Raw genomic sequence first — 26,761 nt, forward strand, 5'->3', positions numbered from 1 at the left:
AAAAGCTTGCGTGCTCAGCACAAAATCTTGCAGCTCCCAACAAGCCCCTGTGCAACCCTTAGTACATCAAGGGCTTGATGCATTCGAACTTTGGAATTTTGCAAGATCCATTGGGGGACAGAGGAGTTGCAACGATCGAATAATGGTCAGAACGAGCCACCTGCTCCAGCAAGTGCCATTTTTTTGGTTCTCCTGGTTCAAGTTAGAGTATTCTTACTTCATTGACGGGAATGTTGTGATATCAGTATAGACTTTCTGCCTCGGGTATCACATTGATTAAATGTTCTATCCCCTCGATATAGAAGCTCAGCTTTAACTTGAGTCTATAACTCAAACAGAGGGTATTTAATGACCATTGTAGCCCCCTGTAGCGTTGTCCTATGTTATTTTAGAACACTGGAAGATTGAGAGCCTCATGTAGAGAATCGGAATATCAGCTGGTTGTAAATAGTAAAATAAGCCCTGTGCCTTGAAAGTTCTATAGCTGTAATGGCTACAACCCCAAATGCCACCATTTTGGATATCCACTTTGCTGCGACACCTATGAAACGAGGTAGGTGGGCTGGCGCCAGGCCGTAAATTGTAGAAGTTTACAGTTTGGTGACAGGCCAGGTGAATACCCAGAGCCTTTGCCTCTTCTTGGCTTTGTAAGAGTCTGGGGCATCGCCCGACTGCTTTTCCAGCCATGGTCTGTTTTTACGTAAAAATGACAAAGTTGAGACCATATTGTGATAGCCTTTTAGCCTGCCCCAAGAGGCGATTTTCCTGGTCCCCTTTCTTGTGTTTGTCCAGTGCCTTCAACTTTAGTCTATCATGCTGAATTAAACTTTAGTTAGCTGCATAGATTGCAGCGTCAGGTTTTAATTATCTATCACTGATCTGCTGAGAGCTTAGCCAGGTGGCAGAAAAAATGCTCTTGTGATATCTTCCTGTAACCCTTGGACAGCTTGGAATAGAGTTATAAAACTCTTTGTCTTGATATGTTATGTAGAATCAAGATTGAAATAGTATTTGTAAGTGGCCCAAAGGTGTTGCAGATAAGTTCTGATCTAAAAAGGAAGGGCACAGGCAGAGTTTAATTTTTGAAACAACTGTCTACTGTTGATGGCCGTTCCTTTCTTCATTTGAGGATATGCTGTAAAACGGAATTATATACTGAAAAGTTCAATTCCTGTTCTAATGAACATTAGATACAAAACGTTTCTGGCAAGTATTCACTTCCCAGTGTAAAAAGTCTTCTGTACACAAAACATAAACTATATTTTGGATACTTCTGTAGTGCTGAGACACCTAAAGGTCTTTTAGCTTTGAAAAGCTGCATGAATTCAAGCTGGGTGGTAGTACAAGTTGTTCATGTGAACGCTTTCTTAGATAGCCAGGCATTCAGGGCTCTTCTGAAAGTGATAGGTTCCGTTATCTCCCGTATGTGCTGCAAGAGGTTTTTCACTAAGTCTGGACCCCCGTCGAAGTTCATCGTCTGCTTAGAGTCTTACATGTGAACTGGGGAACAGTTAGGGGCATATCATCAAGCTGGTGATAAAAAATGATCGCCTAATTAGCAAGGTCACGCTAACGCGTGAAACCTTGCATTAGCGTCGGGATTCCTAACGCCCAGCTTTGCATCTCTAATGAGATGCAAAGTGGGCGTACCTGACCTGACATGACAGGAGAAATGTCGCTAAGCGACATTTCTCCTATCATCAAGGCCCACGCTATGAAGCATAGCGGCAGGAAAAGTAGCGATAACCCCTGTTATTGCTACTTTCCTTACGCCTGCTTCAGGACTGACTTAGCCATGGTATCCTATGTAAGGTGGATATCATGGCTAAGTTTGTGAGTCCCTATCAGCAAGCTAACGCCACACTTCGTGACATTATCGCTGGGTTTCCAGCGATAATCTCACGTTAGGCAGTTAGCGTTAGGATTTTTATCGTTTTTGAGATAAGCGTTGCTAATAGCACGTTATCTCAGCGATAATAATCCACGCTAGCCGGCGATAATTATCCTAGCGCTAAGTGCGCTTAGCGATAATTATCGCCGGTTGTTGCTGATATGCCCCTTAGTTTGTTTGGGGAAACTAATCAAAGATGTTGCGGTACATTTGATCTGTGGTGCAACTGTTCAAAATTTAAAGGTAGCTTGAATGCTACAACGTTTGTTTCCACGCTTGCAACCTTAGCAGGTCCCTTCTCGCTAGTGATCAGTGTCACTCTTTTGGCTGTTTGACAGATGCTAATCTGGAACAACTATTTGGATTAAAAATCATCTGTATGATCTTGTGGAACCTGCAGTTTTTTGAAGAATTTTCCAACTCTTCCTGTGGTACAGCATTGGGTCAGGAACAGGCAGGCTGAATTTGATTGGTTGCTGATTTAAAATATGTAAATTTATAAAGCAGTGTCTCACCAGGATCTATTGAGTAGGCTTTAATGTAAATAAAGGCGTATGCGTGTGCATCTGTGGAATATTATCTTGTGGAGTAAAAAATATGTTTATATTTATATGTTTTTATTTCCGTTGATGATGCCGAACCTTGTCTTACTGTAAGTAGGAAGGGTTTCCACCCTTTCTGTCTGTGTGAGCTATAAAGAATTTTGTTAAGACTATACTTTCAGGGATCATTTCTATAGTTTTTAACTGAGGAAATGTCTTTGAAAGTGTCTGGTCTTCGCTAACCACGAGGAAGAATTGTAGTTTTCTCTTTTGGGCGTGAAGTGAGTGAACAGTGTTGCATTCATGTAGCTGCTGTTTGCTATTGATGATCGTTCCTGTTCCTTTCAGGAGGATTGGAGAAAGAGAACACAAACTGAGTGGTTAGCTTTTATTTTTGGGTGTAAGAAAGTCTATCAGTTTCTAATTTCTTGTTTAGTTTGTCATTTCTTTTTTGATTTCTTTGGTTTCTTGTAACTTAACTGTTAAGTATATGAATACTTATTAGAAGCTGTTGAGCTTTCTTGGACTTGTGGTTTTTGCAAGAGGTTCTCTTTGAAAGGCACCTCTCACCATCAGTTGATAATTTGGTATGTTATTTATAAAAAAAGCTTTGTTTTTCGAACATGGATAGTAAAGAGTACATTTTAAATGGACTGTGCGTATGAGCTATTTGTAGAGCCTAGACTTCTTCAAGGCAACTACTGCTACTCAAAAGATTTATCACTCTTTCGAATAGACTGTTTAAAGAAACCTGCTAATGCTAGTTAGGCCGTTTAGAGTAAGAGGAAGCGTAACACCCTGGCTTCTTACAACTTACAAGGCTGCGGTGGATCTTAGACTGCTTAGGATGAAAAATTACTCCTTTGGTATTTGTTAAAGTTTTCACAGCTATTCGTGCGGTGCAGCTTGCGTGCTCAGCAGAAAATCTTGCAGCTCCCAACAAGCCCCTGTGCAACCCTTAGTACATCAAGGGCTTGATGCATTCGAACTTTGGAATTTTGCAAGATCCATTGGGGGACAGAGGAGTTGCAACGATCGAATAATGGTCAGAACGAGCCACCTGCTCCAGCAAGTGCCATTTTTTTGGTTCTCCTGGTTCAAGTTAGAGTATTCTTACTTCATTGACGGGAATGTTGTGATATCAGTATAGACTTTCTGCCTCGGGTATCACATTGATTAAATGTTCTATCCCCTCGATATAGAAGCTCAGCTTTAACTTGAGTCTATAACTCAAACAGAGGGTATTTAATGACCATTGTAGCCCCCTGTAGTGTTGTCCTATGGTATTTTAGAACACTGGAAGATTGAGAGCCTCATGTAGAGAATCGGAATATCAGCTGGTTGTAAATAGTAAAATAAGCCCTGTGCCTTGAAAGTTCTATAGCTGTAATGGCTAGAACCCCAAATGCCACCATTTTGGATATCCACTATGCTGCGACACCTATGAAACGAGGTAGGTGGGCTGGCGCCAGGCCGTAAATTGTAGAAGTTTACAGTTTGGTGACAGGCCAGGTGAATACCCAGAGCCTTTGCCTCTTCTTGGCTTTGTAAGAGTCTGGGGCATCGCCCGACTGTTTTTCCAGCCATGGTCTGTTTTTACGTAAAAATTACAAAGTTGAGACCATATTGTGATAGCCTTTTAGCCTGCCCCAAGAGGCGATTTTCCTGGTCCCCTTTCTTGTGTTTGTCCAGTGCCTTCAACTTTAGTCTATCATGCTGAATTAAACTTTAGTTAGCTGCATAGATTGCAGCGTCAGGTTTTAATTATCTATCACTGATCTGCTGAGAGCTTAGCCAGGTGGCAGAAAAAATGCTCTTGTGATATCTTCCTGTAACCCTTGGACAGCTTGGCATAGAGTTATAAAACTCTTTGTCTTGATATGTTATATAGAATCAAGATTGAAATAGTATTTGTAAGTGGCCCAAAGGTGTTGCAGATAAGTTCTGATCTAAAAAGGAAGGGCACAGGCAGAGTTTAATTTTTGAAACAACTGTCTACTGTTGATGGCCGTTCCTTTCTTCATTTGAGGATATGCTGTAAAACGGAATTATATACTGAAAAGTTCAATTCCTGTTCTAATCAATATTAGATACAAAACGTTTCTGGCAAGTATTCACTTCCCAGTGTAAAAAGTCTTCTGTACACAAAACATAAACTATATTTTGGATACTTCTGTAGTGCTGAGACACCTAAAGGTCTTTTAGCTTTGAAAAGCTGCATGAATTCAAGCTGGGTGGTAGTACAAGTTGTTCATGTGAACGCTTTCTTAGATAGCCAGGCATTCAGGGCTCTTCTGAAAGTGATAGGTTCCGTTATCTCCCGTATGTGCTGCAAGAGGTTTTTCACTAAGTCTGGACCCCCGTCGAAGTTCATCGTCTGCTTAGAGTCTTACATGTGAACTGGGGAACAGTTAGGGGCATATCATCAAGCTGGTGATAAAAAATGATCGCCTAATTAGCAAGGTCACGCTAACGCGTGAAACCTTGCATTAGCGTCGGGATTCCTAACGCCCAGCTTTGCATCTCTAATGAGATGCAAAGTGGGCTTACCTGACCTGACATGACAGGAGAAATGTCGCTAAGCGACATTTCTCCTATCATCAAGGCCCACGCTATGAAGCATAGCGGCAGGAAAAGTAGCGATAACCCCTGTTATTGCTACTTTCCTTACGCCTGCTTCAGGACTGACTTAGCCATGGTATCCTATGTAAGGTGGATATCATGGCTAAGTTTGTGAGTCCCTATCAGCAAGCTAACGCCACACTTCGTGACATTATCGCTGGGTTTCCAGCGATTATCTCAAGTTAGGCAGTTAGCGTTAGGATTTTTATCGTTTTTGAGATAAGCGTTGCTAATAGCACGTTATCTCAGCGATAATAATCCACGCTAGCCGGCGATAATTATCCTAGCGCTAAGTGCGCTTAGCGATAATTATCGCCGGTTGTTGCTGATATTGCCCCTTAGTTTGTTTGGGGAAACTAATCAAAGATGTTGCCGTACATTTGATCTGTGGTGCAACTGTTCAAAATTTAAAGGTAGCTTGAATGCTACAACGTTTGTTTCCACGCTTGCAACCTTAGCAGGTCCCTTCTCGCTAGTGATCAGTGTCACTCTTTTGGCTGTTTGACAGATGCTAATCTGGACCAACTATTTGGATTAAAAATCATCTGTATGATCTTGTGGAACCTGCAGTTTTTTGAAGAATTTTCCAACTCTCCCTGTGGTACAGCATTGGGTCAGGAACAGGCAGGCTGAATTTGATTGGTTGCTGATTTAAAATATGCAAATTTATAAAGCAGTGTCTCACCAGGATCTATTGAGTAGGCTTTAATGTAAATAAAGGCGTATGCGTGTGCATCTGTGGAATATTATCTTGTGGAGTAAAAAATATGTTTATATTTATATGTTTTTATTTCCGTTGATGATGCCGAACCTTGTCTTACTGTAAGTAGGAAGGGTTTCCACCCTTTCTGTCTGTGTGAGCTATAAAGAATTTTATTAAGACTATACTTTCAGGGATCATTTCTATAGTGTTTAACTGAGGAAATGTGTTTGAAAGTGTCTGGTCTTTGCTAACCACGAGGAAGAATTGTAGTTTTCTCTTTTGGGCGTGAAGTGAGTGAACAGTGTTGCATTCATGTAGCTGCTGTTTGCTATTGATGATCGTTCCTGTTCCTTTCAGGAGGATTGGAGAAAGAGAAAACAAACTGAGTGGTTAGCTTTTATTTTTGGGTGTAAGAAAGTCTATCAGTTTCTAATTTCTTGTTTAGTTTGTCATTTCTTTTTTGATTTCTTTGGTTTCTTGTAACTTAACTGTTGAGTATATGAATACTTATTAGAAGCTGTTGAGCTTTCTTGGACTTGTGGTTTTTGCAAGAGGTTCTCTTTGAAAGGCACCTCTCACCATCAGTTGATAATTTGGTATGTTATTTATAAAAAAAGCTTTGTTTTTCGAACATGGATAGTAAAGAGTACATTTTAAATGGACTGTGCGTATGAGCTATTTGTAGAGCCTAGACTTCTGCAAGGCAACTACTGCTACTCAAAAGATTTATCACTCTTTCGAATAGACTGTTTAAAGAAACCTGCTAATGCTAGTTAGGCCGTTTAGAGTAAGAGGAAGCGTAACACCCTGGCTTCTTACAACTTACAAGGCTGCGGTGGATCTTAGACTGCTTAGGATGAAAAACTACTCCTTTGGTATTTGTTAAAGTTTTCACAGCTATTCGTGCGGTGCAAAGCAGAAGTAAGGGACTGCGTCTGTTTACTTTTCATTATAAAAGCTTGCGTGCTCAGCAGAAAATCTTGCAGCTCCCAACAAGCCCCTGTGCAACCCTTAGTACATCAAGGTCTTGATGCATTCGAACTTTGGAATTTTGCAAGATCCATTGGGGGACAGAGGAGTTGCAACGATCGAATAATGGTCAGAACGAGCCACCTGCTCCAGCAAGTGCCATTTTTTTGGTTCTCCTGGTTCAAGTTAGAGTATTCTTACTTCATTGACGGGAATGTTGTGATATCAGTATAGACTTTCTGCCTCGGGTATCACATTGATTAAATGTTCTATCCCCTCGATATAGAAGCTCAGCTTTAACTTGAGTCTATAACTCAAACAGAGGGTATTTAATGACCATTGTAGCCCCCTGTAGCGTTGTCCTATGGTATTTTAGAACACTGGAATATTGAGAGCCTCATGTAGAGAATCGGAATATCAGCTGGTTGTAAATAGTAAAATAAGCCCTGTGCCTTGAAAGTTCTATAGCTGTAATGGCTAGAACCCCAAATGCCACCATTTTGGATATCCACTATGCTGCGACACCTATGAAACGAGGTAGGTGGGCTGGCGCCAGGCCGTAAATTGTAGAAGTTTACAGTTTGGTGACAGGCCAGGTGAATACCCAGAGCCTTTGCCTCTTCTTGGCTTTGTAAGAGTCTGGGGCATCGCCCGACTGCTTTTCCAGCCATGGTCTGTTTTTACGTAAAAATTACAAAGTTGAGACCATATTGTGATAGCCTTTTAGCCTGCCCCAAGAGGCGATTTTCCTGGTCCCCTTTCTTGTGTTTGTCCAGTGCCTTCAACTTTAGTCTATCATGCTGAATTAAACTTTAGTTAGCTGCATAGATTGCAGCGTCAGGTTTTAATTATCTATCACTGATCTGCTGAGAGCTTAGCCAGGTGGCAGAAAAAATGCTCTTGTGATATCTTCCTGTAACCCTTGGACAGCTTGGCATAGAGTTATAAAACTCTTTGTCTTGATATGTTATGTAGAGTCAAGATTGAAATAGTATTTGTAAGTGGCCCAAAGGTGTTGCAGATAAGTTCTGATCTAAAAAGGAAGGGCACAGGCAGAGTTTAATTTTTGAAACAACTGTCTACTGTTGATGGCCGTTCCTTTCTTCATTTCAGGATATGCTGTAAAACGGAATTATATACTGAAAAGTTCAATTCCTGTTCTAATCAATATTAGATACAAAACGTTTCTGGCAAGTATTCACTTCCCAGTGTAAAAAGTCTTCTGTACACAAAACATAAACTATATTTTGGATACTTCTGTAGTGCTGAGACACCTAAAGGTCTTTTAGCTTTGAAAAGCTGCATGAATTCAAGCTGGGTGGTAGTACAAGTTGTTCATGTGAACGCTTTCTTAGATAGCCAGGCATTCAGGGCTCTTCTGAAAGTGATAGGTTCCGTTATCTCCCGTATGTGCTGCAAGAGGTTTTTCACTAAGTCTGGACCCCCGTCGAAGTTCATCGTCAGCTTAGAGTCTTACATGTGAACTGGGGAACAGTTAGAGGCATATCAGCAAGCTGGTGATAAAAAATGATCGCCTAATTAGCAAGGTCACGCTAACGCGTGAAACCTTGCATTAGCGTCGGGATTCCTAACGCCCAGCTTTGCATCTCTAATGAGATGCAAAGTGGGCGTACCTGACCTGACATGACAGGAGAAATGTCGCTAAGCGACATTTCTCCTATCATCAAGGCCCACGCTATGAAGCATAGCGGCAGGAAAAGTAGCGATAACCCCTGTTATTGCTACTTTCCTTACGCCTGCTTCAGGACTGACTTAGCCATGGTATCCTATGTAAGGTGGATATCATGGCTAAGTTTGTGAGTCCCTATCAGCAAGCTAACGCCACACTTCGTGACATTATCGCTGGGTTTCCAGCGATTATCTCACGTTAGGCAGTTAGCGTTAGGATTTTTATCGTTTTTGAGATAAGCGTTGCTAATAGCACGTTATCTCAGCGATAATAATCCACGCTAGCCGGCGATAATTATCCTAGCGCTAAGTGCGCTTAGCGATAATTATCGCCGGTTGTTGCTGATATGCCCCTTAGTTTGTTTGGGGAAACTAATCAAAGATGTTGCCGTACATTTGATCTGTGGTGCAACTGTTCAAAATTTAAAGGTAGCTTGAATGCTACAACGTTTGTTTCCACGCTTGCAACCTTAGCAGGTCCCTTCTCGCTAGTGATCAGTGTCACTCTTTTGGCTGTTTGACAGATGCTAATCTGGACCAACTATTTGGATTAAAAATCATCTGTATGATCTTGTGGAACCTGCAGTTTTTTGAAGAATTTTCCAACTCTCCCTGTGGTACAGCATTGGGTCAGGAACAGGCAGGCTGAATTTGATTGGTTGCTGATTTAAAATATGTAAATTTATAAAGCAGTGTCTCACCAGGATCTATTGAGTAGGCTTTAATGTAAATAAAGGCGTATGCGTGTGCATCTGTGGAATATTATCTTGTGGAGTAAAAAATATGTTTATATTTATATGTTTTTATTTCCGTTGATGATGCCGAACCTTGTCTTACTGTAAGTAGGAAGGGTTTCCACCCTTTCTGTCTGTGTGAGCTATAAAGAATTTTGTTAAGACTATACTTTTAGGGATCATTTCTATAGTTTTTAACTGAGGAAATGTGTTTGAAAGTGTCTGGTCTTCGCTAACCACGAGGAAGAATTGTAGTTTTCTCTTTTGGGCGTGAAGTGAGTGAACAGTGTTGCATTCATGTAGCTGCTGTTTGCTATTGATGATCGTTCCTGTTCCTTTCAGAAGGATTGGAGAAAGAGAACACAAACTGAGTGGTTAGCTTTTATTTTTGGGTGTAAGAAAGTCTATCAGTTTCTAATTTCTTGTTTAGTTTGTCATTTCTTTTTTGATTTCTTTGGTTTCTTGTAACTTAACTGTTAAGTATATGAATACTTATTAGAAGCTGTTGAGCTTTCTTGGACTTGTGGTTTTTGCAAGAGGTTCTCTTTGAAAGGCACCTCTCACCATCAGTTGATAATTTGGTATGTTATTTATAAAAAAAAGCTTTGTTTTTCGAACATGGATAGTAAAGAGTACATTTTAAATGGACTGTGCGTATGAGCTATTTGTAGAGCCTAGACTTCTGCAAGGCAACTACTGCTACTCAAAAGATTTATCACTCTTTCGAATAGACTGTTTAAAGAAACCTGCTAATGCTAGTTAGGCCGTTTAGAGTAAGAGGAAGCGTAACACCCTGGCTTCTTACAACTTACAAGGCTGCGGTGGATCTTAGACTGCTTAGGATGAAAAACTACTCCTTTGGTATTTGTTAAAGTTTTCACAGCTATTCGTGCGGTGCAGCTTGCGTGCTCAGCAGAAAATCTTGCAGCTCCCAACAAGCCCCTGTGCAACCCTTAGTACATCAAGGGCTTGATGCATTCGAACTTTGGAATTTTGCAAGATCCATTGGGGGACAGAGGAGTTGCAACGATCGAATAATGGTCAGAACGAGCCACCTGCTCCAGCAAGTGCCATTTTTTTGGTTCTCCTGGTTCAAGTTAGAGTATTCTTACTTCATTGACGGGAATGTTGTGATATCATTATAGACTTTCTGCCTCGGGTATCACATTGATTAAATGTTCTATCCCCTCGATATAGAAGCTCAGCTTTAACTTGAGTCTATAACTCAAACAGAGGGTATTTAATGACCATTGTAGCCCCCTGTAGCGTTGTCCTATGGTATTTTAGAACACTGGAAGATTGAGAGCCTCATGTAGAGAATCGGAATATCAGCTGGTTGTAAATAGTAAAATAAGCCCTGTGCCTTGAAAGTTCTATAGCTGTAATGGCTAGAACCCCAAATGCCACCATTTTGGATATCCACTATGCTGCGACACCTATGAAACGAGGTAGGTGGGCTGGCGCCAGGCCGTAAATTGTAGAAGTTTACAGTTTGGTGACAGGCCAGGTGAATACCCAGAGCCTTTGCCTCTTCTTGGCTTTGTAAGAGTCTGGGGCATCGCCCGACTGTTTTTCCAGCCATGGTCTGTTTTTACGTAAAAATTACAAAGTTGAGACCATATTGTGATAGCCTTTTAGCCTGCCCCAAGAGGCGATTTTCCTGCTCCCCTTTCTTGTGTTTGTCCAGTGCCTTCAACTTTAGTCTATCATGCTGAATTAAACTTTAGTTAGCTGCAGAGATTGCAGTGTCAGGTTTTAATTATCTATCACTGATCTGCTGAGAGCTTAGTCAGGTGGCAGAAAAAATGCTCTTGTGATATCTTCCTGTAACCCTTGGACAGCTTGGCATAGAGTTATAAAACTCTTTGTCTTGATATGTTATGTAGAGTCAAGATTGAAATAGTATTTGTAAGTGGCCCAAAGGTGTTGCAGATAAGTTCTGATCTAAAAAGGAAGGGCACAGGCAGAGTTTAATTTTTGAAACAACTGTCTACTGTTGATGGCCGTTCCTTTCTTCATTTGAGGATATGCTGTAAAACGGAATTATATACTGAAAAGTTCAATTCCTGTTCTAATCAATATTAGATACAAAACGTTTCTGGCAAGTATTCACTTCCCAGTGTAAAAAGTCTTCTGTACACAAAACATAAACTATATTTTGGATACTTCTGTAGTGCTGAGACACCTAAAGGTCTTTTAGCTTTGAAAAGCTGCATGAATTCAAGCTGGGTGGTAGTACAAGTTGTTCATGTGAACGCTTTCTTAGATAGCCAGGCATTCAGGGCTCTTCTGAAAGTGATAGGTTCCGTTATCTCCCGTATGTGCTGCAAGAGGTTTTTCACTAAGTCTGGACCCCTGTCGAAGTTCATCGTCTGCTTAGAGTCTTACATGTGAACTGGGGAACAGTTAGGGGCATATCATCAAGCTGGTGATAAAAAATGATCGCCTAATTAGCAAGGTCACGCTAACGCGTGAAACCTTGCATTAGCGTCGGGATTCCTAACGCCCAGCTTTGCATCTCTAATGAGATGCAAAGTGGGCGTACCTGATCTGACATGACAGGAGAAATGTCGCTAAGCGACATTTCTCCTATCATCAAGGCCCACGCTATGAAGCATAGCGGCAGGAAAAGTAGCGATAACCCCTGTTATTGCTACTTTCCTTACGCCTGCTTCAGGACTGACTTAGCCATGGTATCCTATGTAAGGTGGATATCATGGCTAAGTTTGTGAGTCCCTATCAGCAAGCTAACGCCACACTTCGTGACATTATCGCTGGGTTTCCAGCGATAATCTCACGTTAGGCAGTTAGCGTTAGGATTTTTATCGTTTTTGAGATAAGCGTTGCTAATAGCACGTTATCTCAGCGATAATAATCCACGCTAGCCGGCGATAATTATCCTAGCGCTAAGTGCGCTTAGCGATAATTATCGCCGGTTGTTGCTGATATGCCCCTTAGTTTGTTTGGGGAAACTAATCAAAGATGTTGCCGTACATTTGATCTGTGGTGCAACTGTTCAAAATTTAAAGGTAGCTTGAATGCTACAACGTTTGTTTCCACGCTTGCAACCTTAGCAGGTCCCTTCTCGCTAGTGATCAGTGTCACTCTTTTGGCTGTTTGACAGATGCTAATCTGGACCAACGATTTGGATTAAAAATCATCTGTATGATCTTGTGGAACCTGCAGTTTTTTGAAGAATTTTCCAACTCTCCCTGTGGTACAGCATTGGGTCAGGAACAGGCAGGCTGAATTTGATTGGTTGCTGATTTAAAATATGTAAATTTATAAAGCAGTGTCTCACCAGGATCTATTGAGTAGGCTTTAATGTAAATAAAGGCGTATGCGTGTGCATCTGTGGAATATTATCTTGTGGAGTAAAAAATATGTTTATATTTATATGTTTTTATTTCCGTTGATGATGCCGAACCTTGTCTTACTGTAAGTAGGAAGGGTTTCCACCCTTTCTGTCTGTGTGAGCTATAAAGAATTTTGTTAAGACTATACTTTCAGGGATCATTTCTATAGTTTTTAACTGAGGAAATGTGTTTGAAAGTGTCTGGTCTTCGCGAACCACGAGGAAGAATTGTAGTTTTCTCTTTTGGGCGTGAAGTGAGTGAACAGTGTTGCATTCATGTAGCTGCTGTTTGCTATTGATGATCGTTCCTGTTCCTTTCAGGAGGATTGGAGAAAGAGAACACAAACTGAGTGGTTAGCTTTTATTTTTGGGTGTAAGAAAGTCTATCAGTTTCTAATTTCTTGTTTAGTTTGTCATTTCTTTTTTGATTTCTTTGGTTTCTTGTAACTTAACTGTTGAGTATATGAATACTTATTAGAAGCTGTTGAGCTTTCTTGGACTTGTGGTTTTTGCAAGAGGTTCTCTTTGAAAGGCACCTCTCACCATCAGTTGATAATTTGGTATGTTATTTATAAAAAAAGCTTTGTTTTTCGAACATGGATAGTAAAGAGTACATTTTAAATGGACTGTGCGTATGAGCTATTTGTAGAGCCTAGACTTCTGCAAGGCAACTACTGCTACTCAAAAGATTTATCACTCTTTCGAATAGACTGTTTAAAGAAACCTGCTAATGCTAGTTAGGCCGTTTAGAGTAAGAGGAAGCGTAACACCCAGGCTTCTTACAACTTACAAGGCTGCGGTGGATCTTAGACTGCTAAGGATGAAAAACTACTCCTTTGGTATTTGTTAAAGTTTTCACAGGAATTCGTGCGGTGCAAAGCAGAAGTAAGGGACTGCGTCTGTTTACTTTTCATTATAAAAGCTTGCGTGCTCAGCACAAAATCTTGCAGCTCCCAACAAGCCCCTGTGCAACCCTTAGTACATCAAGGGCTTGATGCATTCGAACTTTGGAATTTTGCAAGATCCATTGGGGGACAGAGGAGTTGCAACGATCGAATAATGGTCAGAACGAGCCACCTGCTCCAGCAAGTGCCATTTTTTTGGTTCTCCTGGTTCAAGTTAGAGTATTCTTACTTCATTGACGGGAATGTTGTGATATCAGTATAGACTTTCTGCCTCGGGTATCACATTGATTAAATGTTCTATCCCCTCGATATAGAAGCTCAGCTTTAACTTGAGTCTATAACTCAAACAGAGGGTATTTAATGACCATTGTAGCCCCCTGTAGCGTTGTCCTATGTTATTTTAGAACACTGGAAGATTGAGAGCCTCATGTAGAGAATCGGAATATCAGCTGGTTGTAAATAGTAAAATAAGCCCTGTGCCTTGAAAGTTCTATAGCTGTAATGGCTACAACCCCAAATGCCACCATTTTGGATATCCACTTTGCTGCGACACCTATGAAACGAGGTAGGTGGGCTGGCGCCAGGCCGTAAATTGTAGAAGTTTACAGTTTGGTGACAGGCCAGGTGAATACCCAGAGCCTTTGCCTCTTCTTGGCTTTGTAAGAGTCTGGGGCATCGCCCGACTGCTTTTCCAGCCATGGTCTGTTTTTACGTAAAAATTACAAAGTTGAGACCATATTGTGATAGCCTTTTAGCCTGCCCCAAGAGGCGATTTTCCTGGTCCCCTTTCTTGTGTTTGTCCAGTGCCTTCAACTTTAGTCTATCATGCTGAATTAAACTTTAGTTAGCTGCATAGATTGCAGCGTCAGGTTTTAATTATCTATCACTGATCTGCTGAGAGCTTAGCCAGGTGGCAGAAAAAATGCTCTTGTGATATCTTCCTGTAACCCTTGGACAGCTTGGAATAGAGTTATAAAACTCTTTGTCTTGATATGTTATGTAGAATCAAGATTGAAATAGTATTTGTAAGTGGCCCAAAGGTGTTGCAGATAAGTTCTGATCTAAAAAGGAAGGGCACAGGCAGAGTTTAATTTTTGAAACAACTGTCTACTGTTGATGGCCGTTCCTTTCTTCATTTGAGGATATGCTGTAAAACGGAATTATATACTGAAAAGTTCAATTCCTGTTCTAATCAATATTAGATACAAAACGTTTCTGGCAAGTATTCACTTCCCAGTGTAAAAAGTCTTCTGTACACAAAACATAAACTATATTTTGGATACTTCTGTAGTGCTGAGACACCTAAAGGTCTTTTAGCTTTGAAAAGCTGCATGAATTCAAGCTGGGTGGTAGTACAAGTTGTTCATGTGAACGCTTTCTTAGATAGCCAGGCATTCAGGGCTCTTCTGAAAGTGATAGGTTCCGTTATCTCCCGTATGTGCTGCAAGAGGTTTTTCACTAAGTCTGGACCCCCGTCGAAGTTCATCGTCAGCTTAGAGTCTTACATGTGAACTGGGGAACAGTTAGGGGCATATCAGCAAGCTGGTGATAAAAAATGATCGCCTAATTAGCAAGGTCACGCTAACGCGTGAAACCTTGCATTAGCGTCGGGATTCCTAACGCCCAGCTTTGCATCTCTAATGAGATGCAAAGTGGGCGTACCTGACCTGACATGACAGGAGAAATGTCGCTAAGCGACATTTCTCCTATCATCAAGGCCCACGCTATGAAGCATAGCGGCAGGAAAAGTAGCGATAACCCCTGTTATTGCTACTTTCCTTACGCCTGCTTCAGGACTGACTTAGCCATGGTATCCTATGTAAGGTGGATATCATGGCTAAGTTTGTGAGTCCCTATCAGCAAGCTAACGCCACACTTCGTGACATTATCGCTGGGTTTCCAGCGATTATCTCACGTTAGGCAGTTAGCGTTAGGATTTTTATCGTTTTTGAGATAAGCGTTGCTAATAGCACGTTATCTCAGCGATAATAATCCACGCTAGCCGGCGATAATTATCCTAGCGCTAAGTGCGCTTAGCGATAATTATCGCCGGTTGTTGCTGATATGCCCCTTAGTTTGTTTGGGGAAACTAATCAAAGATGTTGCCGTACATTTGATCTGTGGTGCAACTGTTCAAAATTTAAAGGTAGCTTGAATGCTACAACGTTTGTTTCCACGCTTGCAACCTTAGCAGGTCCCTTCTCGCTAGTGATCAGTGTCACTCTTTTGGCTGTTTGACAGATGCTAATCTGGACCAACTATTTGGATTAAAAATCATCTGTATGATCTTGTGGAACCTGCAGTTTTTTGAAGAATTTTCCAACTCTCCCTGTGGTACAGCATTGGGTCAGGAACAGGCAGGCTGAATTTGATTGGTTGCTGATTTAAAATATGTAAATTTATAAAGCAGTGTCTCACCAGGATCTATTGAGTAGGCTTTAATGTAAATAAAGGCGTATGCGTGTACATCTGTGGAATATTATCTTGTGGAGTAAAAAATATGTTTATATTTATATGTTTTTATTTCCGTTGATGATGCCGAACCTTGTCTTACTGTAAGTAGGAAGGGTTTCCACCCTTTCTGTCTGTGTGAGCTATAAAGAATTTTGTTAAGACTATACTTTCAGGGATCATTTCTATAGTTTTTAACTGAGGAAATGTGTTTGAAAGTGTCTGGTCTTCGCTAACCACGAGGAAGAATTGTAGTTTTCTCTTTTGGGCGTGAAGTGAGTGAACAGTGTTGCATTCATGTAGCTGCTGTTTGCTATTGATGATCGTTCCTGTTCCTTTCAGGAGGATTGGAGAAAGAGAACACAAACTGAGTGGTTAGCTTTTATTTTTGGGTGTAAGAAAGTCTATCAGTTTCTAATTTCTTGTTTAGTTTGTCATTTCTTTTTTGATTTCTTTGGTTTCTTGTAACTTAACTGTTAAGTATATGAATACTTATTAGAAGCTGTTGAGCTTTCTTGGACTTGTGGTTTTTGCAAGAGGTTCTCTTTGAAAGGCACCTCTCACCATCAGTTGATAATTTGGTATGTTATTTATAAAAAAAGCTTTGTTTTTCGAACATGGATAGTAAAGAGTACATTTTAAATGGACTGTGCGTATGAGCTATTTGTAGAGCCTAGACTTCTGCAAGGCAGCTACTGCTACTCAAAAGATTTATCACTCTTTCGAATAGACTGTTTAAAGAAACCTGCTAATGCTAGTTAGGCCGTTTAGAGTAAGAGGAAGCGTAACACCCTGGCTTCTTACAACTTACAAGGCTGCGGTGGATCTTAGACTGCTTAGGATGAAAAACTACTCCTTTGGTATTTGTTAAAGTTTTCACAGCTATTCGTGCGGTGCAGCTTGCGTGCTCAGCAGAAAATCTTGCAGCTCCCAACAAGCCCCTGTGCAACCCTTAGTACATCAAGGGCTTGATGCATTCGAACTTTGGAATTTTGCAAGATCCATTGGGGGACAGAGGAGTTGCAACGATCGAATAATGGTCAGAACGAGCCACCTGCTCCAGCAAGTGCCATTTTTTTGGTTCTCCTGGTTCAAGTTAGAGTATTCTTACTTCATTGACGGGAATGTTGTGATATCAGTATAGACTTTCTGCCTCGGGTATCACATTGATTAAATGTTCTATCCCCTCGATATAGAAGCTCAGCTTTAACTTGAGTCTATAACTCAAACAGAGGGTATTTAATGACCATTGTAGCCCCCTGTAGCGTTGTCCTATGGTATTTTAGAACACTGGAAGATTGAGAGCCTCATGTAGAGAATCGGAATATCAGCTGGTTGTAAATAGTAAAATAAGCCCTGTGCCTTGAAAGTTCTATAGCTGTAATGGCTAGAACCCCAAATGCCACCATTTTGGATATCCACTATGCTGCGACACCTATGAAACGAGGTAGGTGGGCTGGCGCCAGGCCGTAAATTGTAGAAGTTTACAGTTTGGTGACAGGCCAGGTGAATACCCAGAGCCTTTGCCTCTTCTTGGCTTTGTAAGAGTCTGGGGCATCGCCCGACTGTTTTTCCAGCCATGGTCTGTTTTTACGTAAAAATTACAAAGTTGAGACCATATTGTGATAGCCTTTTAGCCTGCCCCAAGAGGCGATTTTCCTGCTCCCCTTTCTTGTGTTTGTCCAGTGCCTTCAACTTTAGTCTATCATGCTGAATTAAACTTTAGTTAGCTGCAGAGATTGCAGTGTCAGGTTTTAATTATCTATCACTGATCTGCTGAGAGCTTAGTCAGGTGGCAGAAAAAATGCTCTTGTGATATCTTCCTGTAACCCTTGGACAGCTTGGCATAGAGTTATAAAACTCTTTGTCTTGATATGTTATGTAGAGTCAAGATTGAAATAGTATTTGTAAGTGGCCCAAAGGTGTTGCAGATCAGTTCTGATCTAAAAAGGAAGGGCACAGGCAGAGTTTAATTTTTGAAACAACTGTCTACTGTTGATGGCCGTTCCTTTCTTCATTTGAGGATATGCTGTAAAACGGAATTATATACTGAAAAGTTCAATTCCTGTTCTAATCAATATTAGATACAAAACGTTTCTGGCAAGTATTCACTTCCCAGTGTAAAAAGTCTTCTGTACACAAAACATAAACTATATTTTGGATACTTCTGTAGTGCTGAGACACCTAAAGGTCTTTTAGCTTTGAAAAGCTGCATGAATTCAAGCTGGGTGGTAGTACAAGTTGTTCATGTGAACGCTTTCTTAGATAGCCAGGCATTCAGGGCTCTTCTGAAAGTGATAGGTTCCGTTATCTCCCGTATGTGCTGCAAGAGGTTTTTCACTAAGTCTGGACCCCTGTCGAAGTTCATCGTCTGCTTAGAATCTTACATGTGAACTGGGGAACAGTTAGGGGCATATCATCAAGCTGGTGATAAAAAATGATCGCCTAATTAGCAAGGTCACGCTAACGCGTGAAACCTTGCATTAGCGTCGGGATTCCTAACGCCCAGCTTTGCATCTCTAATGAGATGCAAAGTGGGCGTACCTGACCTGACATGACAGGAGAAATGTCGCTAAGCGACATTTCTCCTATCATCAAGGCCCACGCTATGAAGCATAGCAGCAGGAAAAGTAGCGATAACCCCTGTTATTGCTACTTTCCTTACGCCTGCTTCAGGACTGACTTAGCCATGGTATCCTATGTAAGGTGGATATCATGGCTAAGTTTGTGAGTCCCTATCAGCAAGCTAACGCCACACTTCGTGACATTATCGCTGGGTTTCCAGCGATAATCTCACGTTAGGCAGTTAGCGTTAGGATTTTTATCGTTTTTGAGATAAGCGTTGCTAATAGCACGTTATCTCAGCGATAATAATCCACGCTAGCCGGCGATAATTATCCTAGCGCTAAGTGCGCTTAGCGATAATTATCGCCGGTTGTTGCTGATATGCCCCTTAGTTTGTTTGGGGAAACTAATCAAAGATGTTGCCGTACATTTGATCTGTGGTGCAACTGTTCAAAATTTAAAGGTAGCTTGAATGCTACAACGTTTGTTTCCACGCTTGCAACCTTAGCAGGTCCCTTCTCGCTAGTGATCAGTGTCACTCTTTTGGCTGTTTGACAGATGCTAATCTGGACCAACTATTTGGATTAAAAATCATCTGTATGATCTTGTGGAACCTGCAGTTTTTTGAAGAATTTTCCAACTCTCCCTGTGGTACAGCATTGGGTCAGGAACAGGCAGGCTGAATTTGATTGGTTGCTGATTTAAAATATGTAAATTTATAAAGCAGTGTCTCACCAGGATCTATTGAGTAGGCTTTAATGTAAATAAAGGCGTATGCGTGTGCATCTGTGGAATATTATCTTGTGGAGTAAAAAATATGTTTATATTTATATGTTTTTATTTCCGTTGATGATGCCGAACCTTGTCTTACTGTAAGTAGGAAGGGTTTCCACCCTTTCTGTCTGTGTGAGCTATAAAGAATTTTGTTAAGACTATACTTTCAGGGATCATTTCTATAGTTTTTAACTGAGGAAATGTGTTTGAAAGTGTCTGGTCTTCGCTAACCACGAGGAAGAATTGTAGTTTTCTCTTTTGGGCGTGAAGTGAGTGAACAGTGTTGCATTCATGTAGCTGCTGTTTGCTATTGATGATCGTTCCTGTTCCTTTCAGGAGGATTGGAGAAAGAGAACACAAACTGAGTGGTTAGCTTTTATTTTTGGGTGTAAGAAAGTCTATCAGTTTCTAATTTCTTGTTTAGTTTGTCATTTCTTTTTTGATTTCTTTGGTTTCTTGTAACTTAACTGTTGAGTATATGAATACTTATTAGAAGCTGTTGAGCTTTCTTGGACTTGTGGTTTTTGCAAGAGGTTCTCTTTGAAAGGCACCTCTCACCATCAGTTGATAATTTGGTATGTTATTTATAAAAAAAGCTTTGTTTTTCGAACATGGATAGTAAAGAGTACATTTTAAATGGACTGTGCGTATGAGCTATTTGTAGAGCCTAGACTTCTGCAAGGCAACTACTGCTACTCAAAAGATTTATCACTCTTTCGAATAGACTGTTTAAAGAAACCTGCTAATGCTAGTTAGGCCGTTTAGAGTAAGAGGAAGCGTAACACCCAGGCTTCTTACAACTTACAAGGCTGCGGTGGATCTTAGACTGCTAAGGATGAAAAACTACTCCTTTGGTATTTGTTAAAGTTTTCACAGGAATTCGTGCGGTGCAAAGCAGAAGTAAGGGACTGCGTCTGTTTACTTTTCATTATAAAAGCTTGCGTGCTCAGCACAAAATCTTGCAGCTCCCAACAAGCCCCTGTGCAACCCTTAGTACATCAAGGGCTTGATGCATTCGAACTTTGGAATTTTGCAAGATCCATTGGGGGACAGAGGAGTTGCAACGATCGAATAATGGTCAGAACGAGCCACCTGCTCCAGCAAGTGCCATTTTTTTGGTTCTCCTGGTTCAAGTTAGAGTATTCTTACTTCATTGACGGGAATGTTGTGATATCAGTATAGACTTTCTGCCTCGGGTATCACATTGATTAAATGTTCTATCCCCTCGATATAGAAGCTCAGCTTTAACTTGAGTCTATAACTCAAACAGAGGGTATTTAATGACCATTGTAGCCCCCTGTAGCGTTGTCCTATGTTATTTTAGAACACTGGAAGATTGAGAGCCTCATGTAGAGAATCGGAATATCAGCTGGTTGTAAATAGTAAAATAAGCCCTGTGCCTTGAAAGTTCTATAGCTGTAATGGCTACAACCCCAAATGCCACCATTTTGGATATCCACTTTGCTGCGACACCTATGAAACGAGGTAGGTGGGCTGGCGCCAGGCCGTAAATTGTAGAAGTTTACAGTTTGGTGACAGGCCAGGTGAATACCCAGAGCCTTTGCCTCTTCTTGGCTTTGTAAGAGTCTGGGGCATCGCCCGACTGCTTTTCCAGCCATGGTCTGTTTTTACGTAAAAATTACAAAGTTGAGACCATATTGTGATAGCCTTTTAGCCTGCCCCAAGAGGCGATTTTCCTGGTCCCCTTTCTTGTGTTTGTCCAGTGCCTTCAACTTTAGTCTATCATGCTGAATTAAACTTTAGTTAGCTGCATAGATTGCAGCGTCAGGTTTTAATTATCTATCACTGATCTGATGAGAGCTTAGCCAGGTGGCAGAAAAAATGCTCTTGTGATATCTTCCTGTAACCCTTGGACAGCTTGGAATAGAGTTATAAAACTCTTTGTCTTGATATGTTATGTAGAATCAAGATTGAAATAGTATTTGTAAGTGGCCCAAAGGTGTTGCAGATAAGTTCTGATCTAAAAAGGAAGGGCACAGGCAGAGTTTAATTTTTGAAACAACTGTCTACTGTTGATGGCCGTTCCTTTCTTCATTTGAGGATATGCTGTAAAACGGAATTATATACTGAAAAGTTCAATTCCTGTTCTAATGAACATTAGATACAAAACGTTTCTGGCAAGTATTCACTTCCCAGTGTAAAAAGTCTTCTGTACACAAAACATAAACTATATTTTGGATACTTCTGTAGTGCTGAGACACCTAAAGGTCTTTTAGCTTTGAAAAGCTGCATGAATTCAAGCTGGGTGGTAGTACAAGTTGTTCATGTGAACGCTTTCTTAGATAGCCAGGCATTCAGGGCTCTTCTGAAAGTGATAGGTTCCGTTATCTCCCGTATGTGCTGCAAGAGGTTTTTCACTAAGTCTGGACCCCTGTCGAAGTTCATCGTCTGCTTAGAGTCTTACATGTGAACTGGGGAACAGTTAGGGGCATATCATCAAGCTGGTGATAAAAAATGATCGCCTAATTAGCAAGGTCACGCTAACGCGTGAAACCTTGCATTAGCGTCGGGATTCCTAACGCCCAGCTTTGCATCTCTAATGAGATGCAAAGTGGGCGTACCTGACCTGACATGACAGGAGAAATGTCGCTAAGCGACATTTCTCCTATCATCAAGGCCCACGCTATGAAGCATAGCGGCAGGAAAAGTAGCGATAACCCCTGTTATTGCTACTTTCCTTACGCCTGCTTCAGGACTGACTTAGCCATGGTATCCTATGTAAGGTGGATATCATGGCTAAGTTTGTGAGTCCCTATCAGCAAGCTAACGCCACACTTCGTGACATTATCGCTGGGTTTCCAGCGATAATCTCACGTTAGGCAGTTAGCGTTAGGATTTTTATCGTTTTTGAGATAAGCGTTGCTAATAGCACGTTATCTCAGCGATAATAATCCACGCTAGCCGGCGATAATTATCCTAGCGCTAAGTGCGCTTAGCGATAATTATCGCCGGTTGTTGCTGATATGCCCCTTAGTTTGTTTGGGGAAACTAATCAAAGATGTTGCCGTACATTTGATCTGTGGTGCAACTGTTCAAAATTTAAAGGTAGCTTGAATGCTACAACGTTTGTTTCCACGCTTGCAACCTTAGCAGGTCCCTTCTCGCTAGTGATCAGTGTCACTCTTTTGGCTGTTTGACAGATGCTAATCTGGACCAACGATTTGGATTAAAAATCATCTGTATGATCTTGTGGAACCTGCAGTTTTTTGAAGAATTTTCCAACTCTCCCTGTGGTACAGCATTGGGTCAGGAACAGGCAGGCTGAATTTGATTGGTTGCTGATTTAAAATATGTAAATTTATAAAGCAGTGTCTCACCAGGATCTATTGAGTAGGCTTTAATGTAAATAAAGGCGTATGCGTGTGCATCTGTGGAATATTATCTTGTGGAGTAAAAAATATGTTTATATTTATATGTTTTTATTTCCGTTGATGATGCCGAACCTTGTCTTACTGTAAGTAGGAAGGGTTTCCACCCTTTCTGTCTGTGTGAGCTATAAAGAATTTTGTTAAGACTATACTTTCAGGGATCATTTCTATAGTTTTTAACTGAGGAAATGTGTTTGAAAGTGTCTGGTCTTCGCGAACCACGAGGAAGAATTGTAGTTTTCTCTTTTGGGCGTGAAGTGAGTGAACAGTGTTGCATTCATGTAGCTGCTGTTTGCTATTGATGATCGTTCCTGTTCCTTTCAGGAGGATTGGAGAAAGAGAACACAAACTGAGTGGTTAGCTTTTATTTTTGGGTGTAAGAAAGTCTATCAGTTTCTAATTTCTTGTTTAGTTTGTCATTTCTTTTTTGATTTCTTTGGTTTCTTGTAACTTAACTGTTGAGTATATGAATACTTATTAGAAGCTGTTGAGCTTTCTTGGACTTGTGGTTTTTGCAAGAGGTTCTCTTTGAAAGGCACCTCTCACCATCAGTTGATAATTTGGTATGTTATTTATAAAAAAAGCTTTGTTTTTCGAACATGGATAGTAAAGAGTACATTTTAAATGGACTGTGCGTATGAGCTATTTGTAGAGCCTAGACTTCTGCAAGGCAACTACTGCTACTCAAAAGATTTATCACTCTTTCGAATAGACTGTTTAAAGAAACCTGCTAATGCTAGTTAGGCCGTTTAGAGTAAGAGGAAGCGTAACACCCAGGCTTCTTACAACTTACAAGGCTGCGGTGGATCTTAGACTGCTAAGGATGAAAAACTACTCCTTTGGTATTTGTTAAAGTTTTCACAGGAATTCGTGCGGTGCAAAGCAGAAGTAAGGGACTGCGTCTGTTTACTTTTCATTATAAAAGCTTGCGTGCTCAGCACAAAATCTTGCAGCTCCCAACAAGCCCCTGTGCAACCCTTAGTACATCAAGGGCTTGATGCATTCGAACTTTGGAATTTTGCAAGATCCATTGGGGGACAGAGGAGTTGCAACGATCGAATAATGGTCAGAACGAGCCACCTGCTCCAGCAAGTGCCATTTTTTTGGTTCTCCTGGTTCAAGTTAGAGTATTCTTACTTCATTGACGGGAATGTTGTGATATCAGTATAGACTTTCTGCCTCGGGTATCACATTGATTAAATGTTCTATCCCCTCGATATAGAAGCTCAGCTTTAACTTGAGTCTATAACTCAAACAGAGGGTATTTAATGACCATTGTAGCCCCCTGTAGCGTTGTCCTATGTTATTTTAGAACACTGGAAGATTGAGAGCCTCATGTAGAGAATCGGAATATCAGCTGGTTGTAAATAGTAAAATAAGCCCTGTGCCTTGAAAGTTCTATAGCTGTAATGGCTACAACCCCAAATGCCACCATTTTGGATATCCACTTTGCTGCGACACCTATGAAACGAGGTAGGTGGGCTGGCGCCAGGCCGTAAATTGTAGAAGTTTACAGTTTGGTGACAGGCCAGGTGAATACCCAGAGCCTTTGCCTCTTCTTGGCTTTGTAAGAGTCTGGGGCATCGCCCGACTGCTTTTCCAGCCATGGTCTGTTTTTACGTAAAAATTACAAAGTTGAGACCATATTGTGATAGCCTTTTAGCCTGCCCCAAGAGGCGATTTTCCTGGTCCCCTTTCTTGTGTTTGTCCAGTGCCTTCAACTTTAGTCTATCATGCTGAATTAAACTTTAGTTAGCTGCATAGATTGCAGCGTCAGGTTTTAATTATCTATCACTGATCTGCTGAGAGCTTAGCCAGGTGGCAGAAAAAATGCTCTTGTGATATCTTCCTGTAACCCTTGGACAGCTTGGAATAGAGTTATAAAACTCTTTGTCTTGATATGTTATGTAGAATCAAGATTGAAATAGTATTTGTAAGTGGCCCAAAGGTGTTGCAGATAAGTTCTGATCTAAAAAGGAAGGGCACAGGCAGAGTTTAATTTTTGAAACAACTGTCTACTGTTGATGGCCGTTCCTTTCTTCATTTGAGGATATGCTGTAAAACGGAATTATATACTGAAAAGTTCAATTCCTGTTCTAATCAATATTAGATACAAAACGTTTCTGGCAAGTATTCACTTCCCAGTGTAAAAAGTCTTCTGTACACAAAACATAAACTATATTTTGGATACTTCTGTAGTGCTGAGACACCTAAAGGTCTTTTAGCTTTGAAAAGCTGCATGAATTCAAGCTGGGTGGTAGTACAAGTTGTTCATGTGAACGCTTTCTTAGATAGCCAGGCATTCAGGGCTCTTCTGAAAGTGATAGGTTCCGTTATCTCCCGTATGTGCTGCAAGAGGTTTTTCACTAAGTCTGGACCCCCGTCGAAGTTCATCGTCAGCTTAGAGTCTTACATGTGAACTGGGGAACAGTTAGGGGCATATCAGCAAGCTGGTGATAAAAAATGATCGCCTAATTAGCAAGGTCACGCTAACGCGTGAAACCTTGCATTAGCGTCGGGATTCCTAACGCCCAGCTTTGCATCTCTAATGAGATGCAAAGTGGGCGTACCTGACCTGACATGACAGGAGAAATGTCGCTAAGCGACATTTCTCCTATCATCAAGGCCCACGCTATGAAGCATAGCGGCAGGAAAAGTAGCGATAACCCCTGTTATTGCTACTTTCCTTACGCCTGCTTCAGGACTGACTTAGCCATGGTATCCTATGTAAGGTGGATATCATGGCTAAGTTTGTGAGTCCCTATCAGCAAGCTAACGCCACACTTCGTGACATTATCGCTGGGTTTCCAGCGATTATCTCACGTTAGGCAGTTAGCGTTAGGATTTTTATCGTTTTTGAGATAAGCGTTGCTAATAGCACGTTATCTCAGCGATAATAATCCACGCTAGCCGGCGATAATTATCCTAGCGCTAAGTGCGCTTAGCGATAATTATCGCCGGTTGTTGCTGATATGCCCCTTAGTTTGTTTGGGGAAACTAATCAAAGATGTTGCCGTACATTTGATCTGTGGTGCAACTGTTCAAAATTTAAAGGTAGCTTGAATGCTACAACGTTTGTTTCCACGCTTGCAACCTTAGCAGGTCCCTTCTCGCTAGTGATCAGTGTCACTCTTTTGGCTGTTTGACAGATGCTAATCTGGACCAACTATTTGGATTAAAAATCATCTGTATGATCTTGTGGAACCTGCAGTTTTTTGAAGAATTTTCCAACTCTCCCTGTGGTACAGCATTGGGTCAGGAACAGGCAGGCTGAATTTGATTGGTTGCTGATTTAAAATATGTAAATTTATAAAGCAGTGTCTCACCAGGATCTATTGAGTAGGCTTTAATGTAAATAAAGGCGTATGCGTGTACATCTGTGGAATATTATCTTGTGGAGTAAAAAATATGTTTATATTTATATGTTTTTATTTCCGTTGATGATGCCGAACCTTGTCTTACTGTAAGTAGGAAGGGTTTCCACCCTTTCTGTCTGTGTGAGCTATAAAGAATTTTGTTAAGACTATACTTTCAGGGATCATTTCTATAGTTTTTAACTGAGGAAATGTGTTTGAAAGTGTCTGGTCTTCGCTAACCACGAGGAAGAATTGTAGTTTTCTCTTTTGGGCGTGAAGTGAGTGAACAGTGTTGCATTCATGTAGCTGCTGTTTGCTATTGATGATCGTTCCTGTTCCTTTCAGGAGGATTGGAGAAAGAGAACACAAACTGAGTGGTTAGCTTTTATTTTTGGGTGTAAGAAAGTCTATCAGTTTCTAATTTCTTGTTTAGTTTGTCATTTCTTTTTTGATTTCTTTGGTTTCTTGTAACTTAACTGTTAAGTATATGAATACTTATTAGAAGCTGTTGAGCTTTCTTGGACTTGTGGTTTTTGCAAGAGGTTCTCTTTGAAAGGCACCTCTCACCATCAGTTGATAATTTGGTATGTTATTTATAAAAAAAGCTTTGTTTTTCGAACATGGATAGTAAAGAGTACATTTTAAATGGACTGTGCGTATGAGCTATTTGTAGAGCCTAGACTTCTGCAAGGCAGCTACTGCTACTCAAAAGATTTATCACTCTTTCGAATAGACTGTTTAAAGAAACCTGCTAATGCTAGTTAGGCCGTTTAGAGTAAGAGGAAGCGTAACACCCTGGCTTCTTACAACTTACAA

At 40.9% G+C, this 26,761-nt stretch overlaps 8 non-coding genes across 8 annotated transcripts; all 8 read left to right on the forward strand.

Moving 5' to 3' along the window:
• The first annotated feature begins 2,599 nt into the window (after nt 1-2,599).
• LOC146858654 (small nucleolar RNA U3) lies at nt 2,600-2,815 on the forward strand. The gene has a single exon (XR_014980159.1). It is a non-coding gene; the product is annotated as a small nucleolar RNA U3 (small nucleolar RNA).
• A 3,118-nt stretch (nt 2,816-5,933) lies between these two features.
• On the forward strand, nt 5,934-6,149 carry LOC146858655 (small nucleolar RNA U3). The gene has a single exon (XR_014980506.1). It is a non-coding gene; the product is annotated as a small nucleolar RNA U3 (small nucleolar RNA).
• Nucleotides 6,150-9,310: 3,161 nt separating this feature from the next.
• LOC146858656 (small nucleolar RNA U3) lies at nt 9,311-9,526 on the forward strand. The gene has a single exon (XR_014980522.1). It is a non-coding gene; the product is annotated as a small nucleolar RNA U3 (small nucleolar RNA).
• A 3,118-nt stretch (nt 9,527-12,644) lies between these two features.
• Nucleotides 12,645-12,860, forward strand: LOC146858657 (small nucleolar RNA U3). The gene has a single exon (XR_014980645.1). It is a non-coding gene; the product is annotated as a small nucleolar RNA U3 (small nucleolar RNA).
• Nucleotides 12,861-16,021: 3,161 nt separating this feature from the next.
• LOC146858658 (small nucleolar RNA U3) lies at nt 16,022-16,237 on the forward strand. Its single transcript, XR_014980585.1, has one exon. It is a non-coding gene; the product is annotated as a small nucleolar RNA U3 (small nucleolar RNA).
• A 3,117-nt stretch (nt 16,238-19,354) lies between these two features.
• LOC146858659 (small nucleolar RNA U3) lies at nt 19,355-19,570 on the forward strand. The gene has a single exon (XR_014980587.1). It is a non-coding gene; the product is annotated as a small nucleolar RNA U3 (small nucleolar RNA).
• A 3,161-nt stretch (nt 19,571-22,731) lies between these two features.
• On the forward strand, nt 22,732-22,947 carry LOC146858660 (small nucleolar RNA U3). Its single transcript, XR_014980647.1, has one exon. It is a non-coding gene; the product is annotated as a small nucleolar RNA U3 (small nucleolar RNA).
• Nucleotides 22,948-26,108: 3,161 nt separating this feature from the next.
• Nucleotides 26,109-26,324, forward strand: LOC146858661 (small nucleolar RNA U3). Its single transcript, XR_014980588.1, has one exon. It is a non-coding gene; the product is annotated as a small nucleolar RNA U3 (small nucleolar RNA).
• The last annotated feature ends 437 nt before the right edge of the window (nt 26,325-26,761 follow it).

This window comes from Triturus cristatus, chromosome 3_2 (genome assembly GCF_964204655.1).
Source record: "Triturus cristatus chromosome 3_2, aTriCri1.1, whole genome shotgun sequence".
Classification (NCBI taxonomy): domain Eukaryota; kingdom Metazoa; phylum Chordata; class Amphibia; order Caudata; family Salamandridae; genus Triturus; species Triturus cristatus.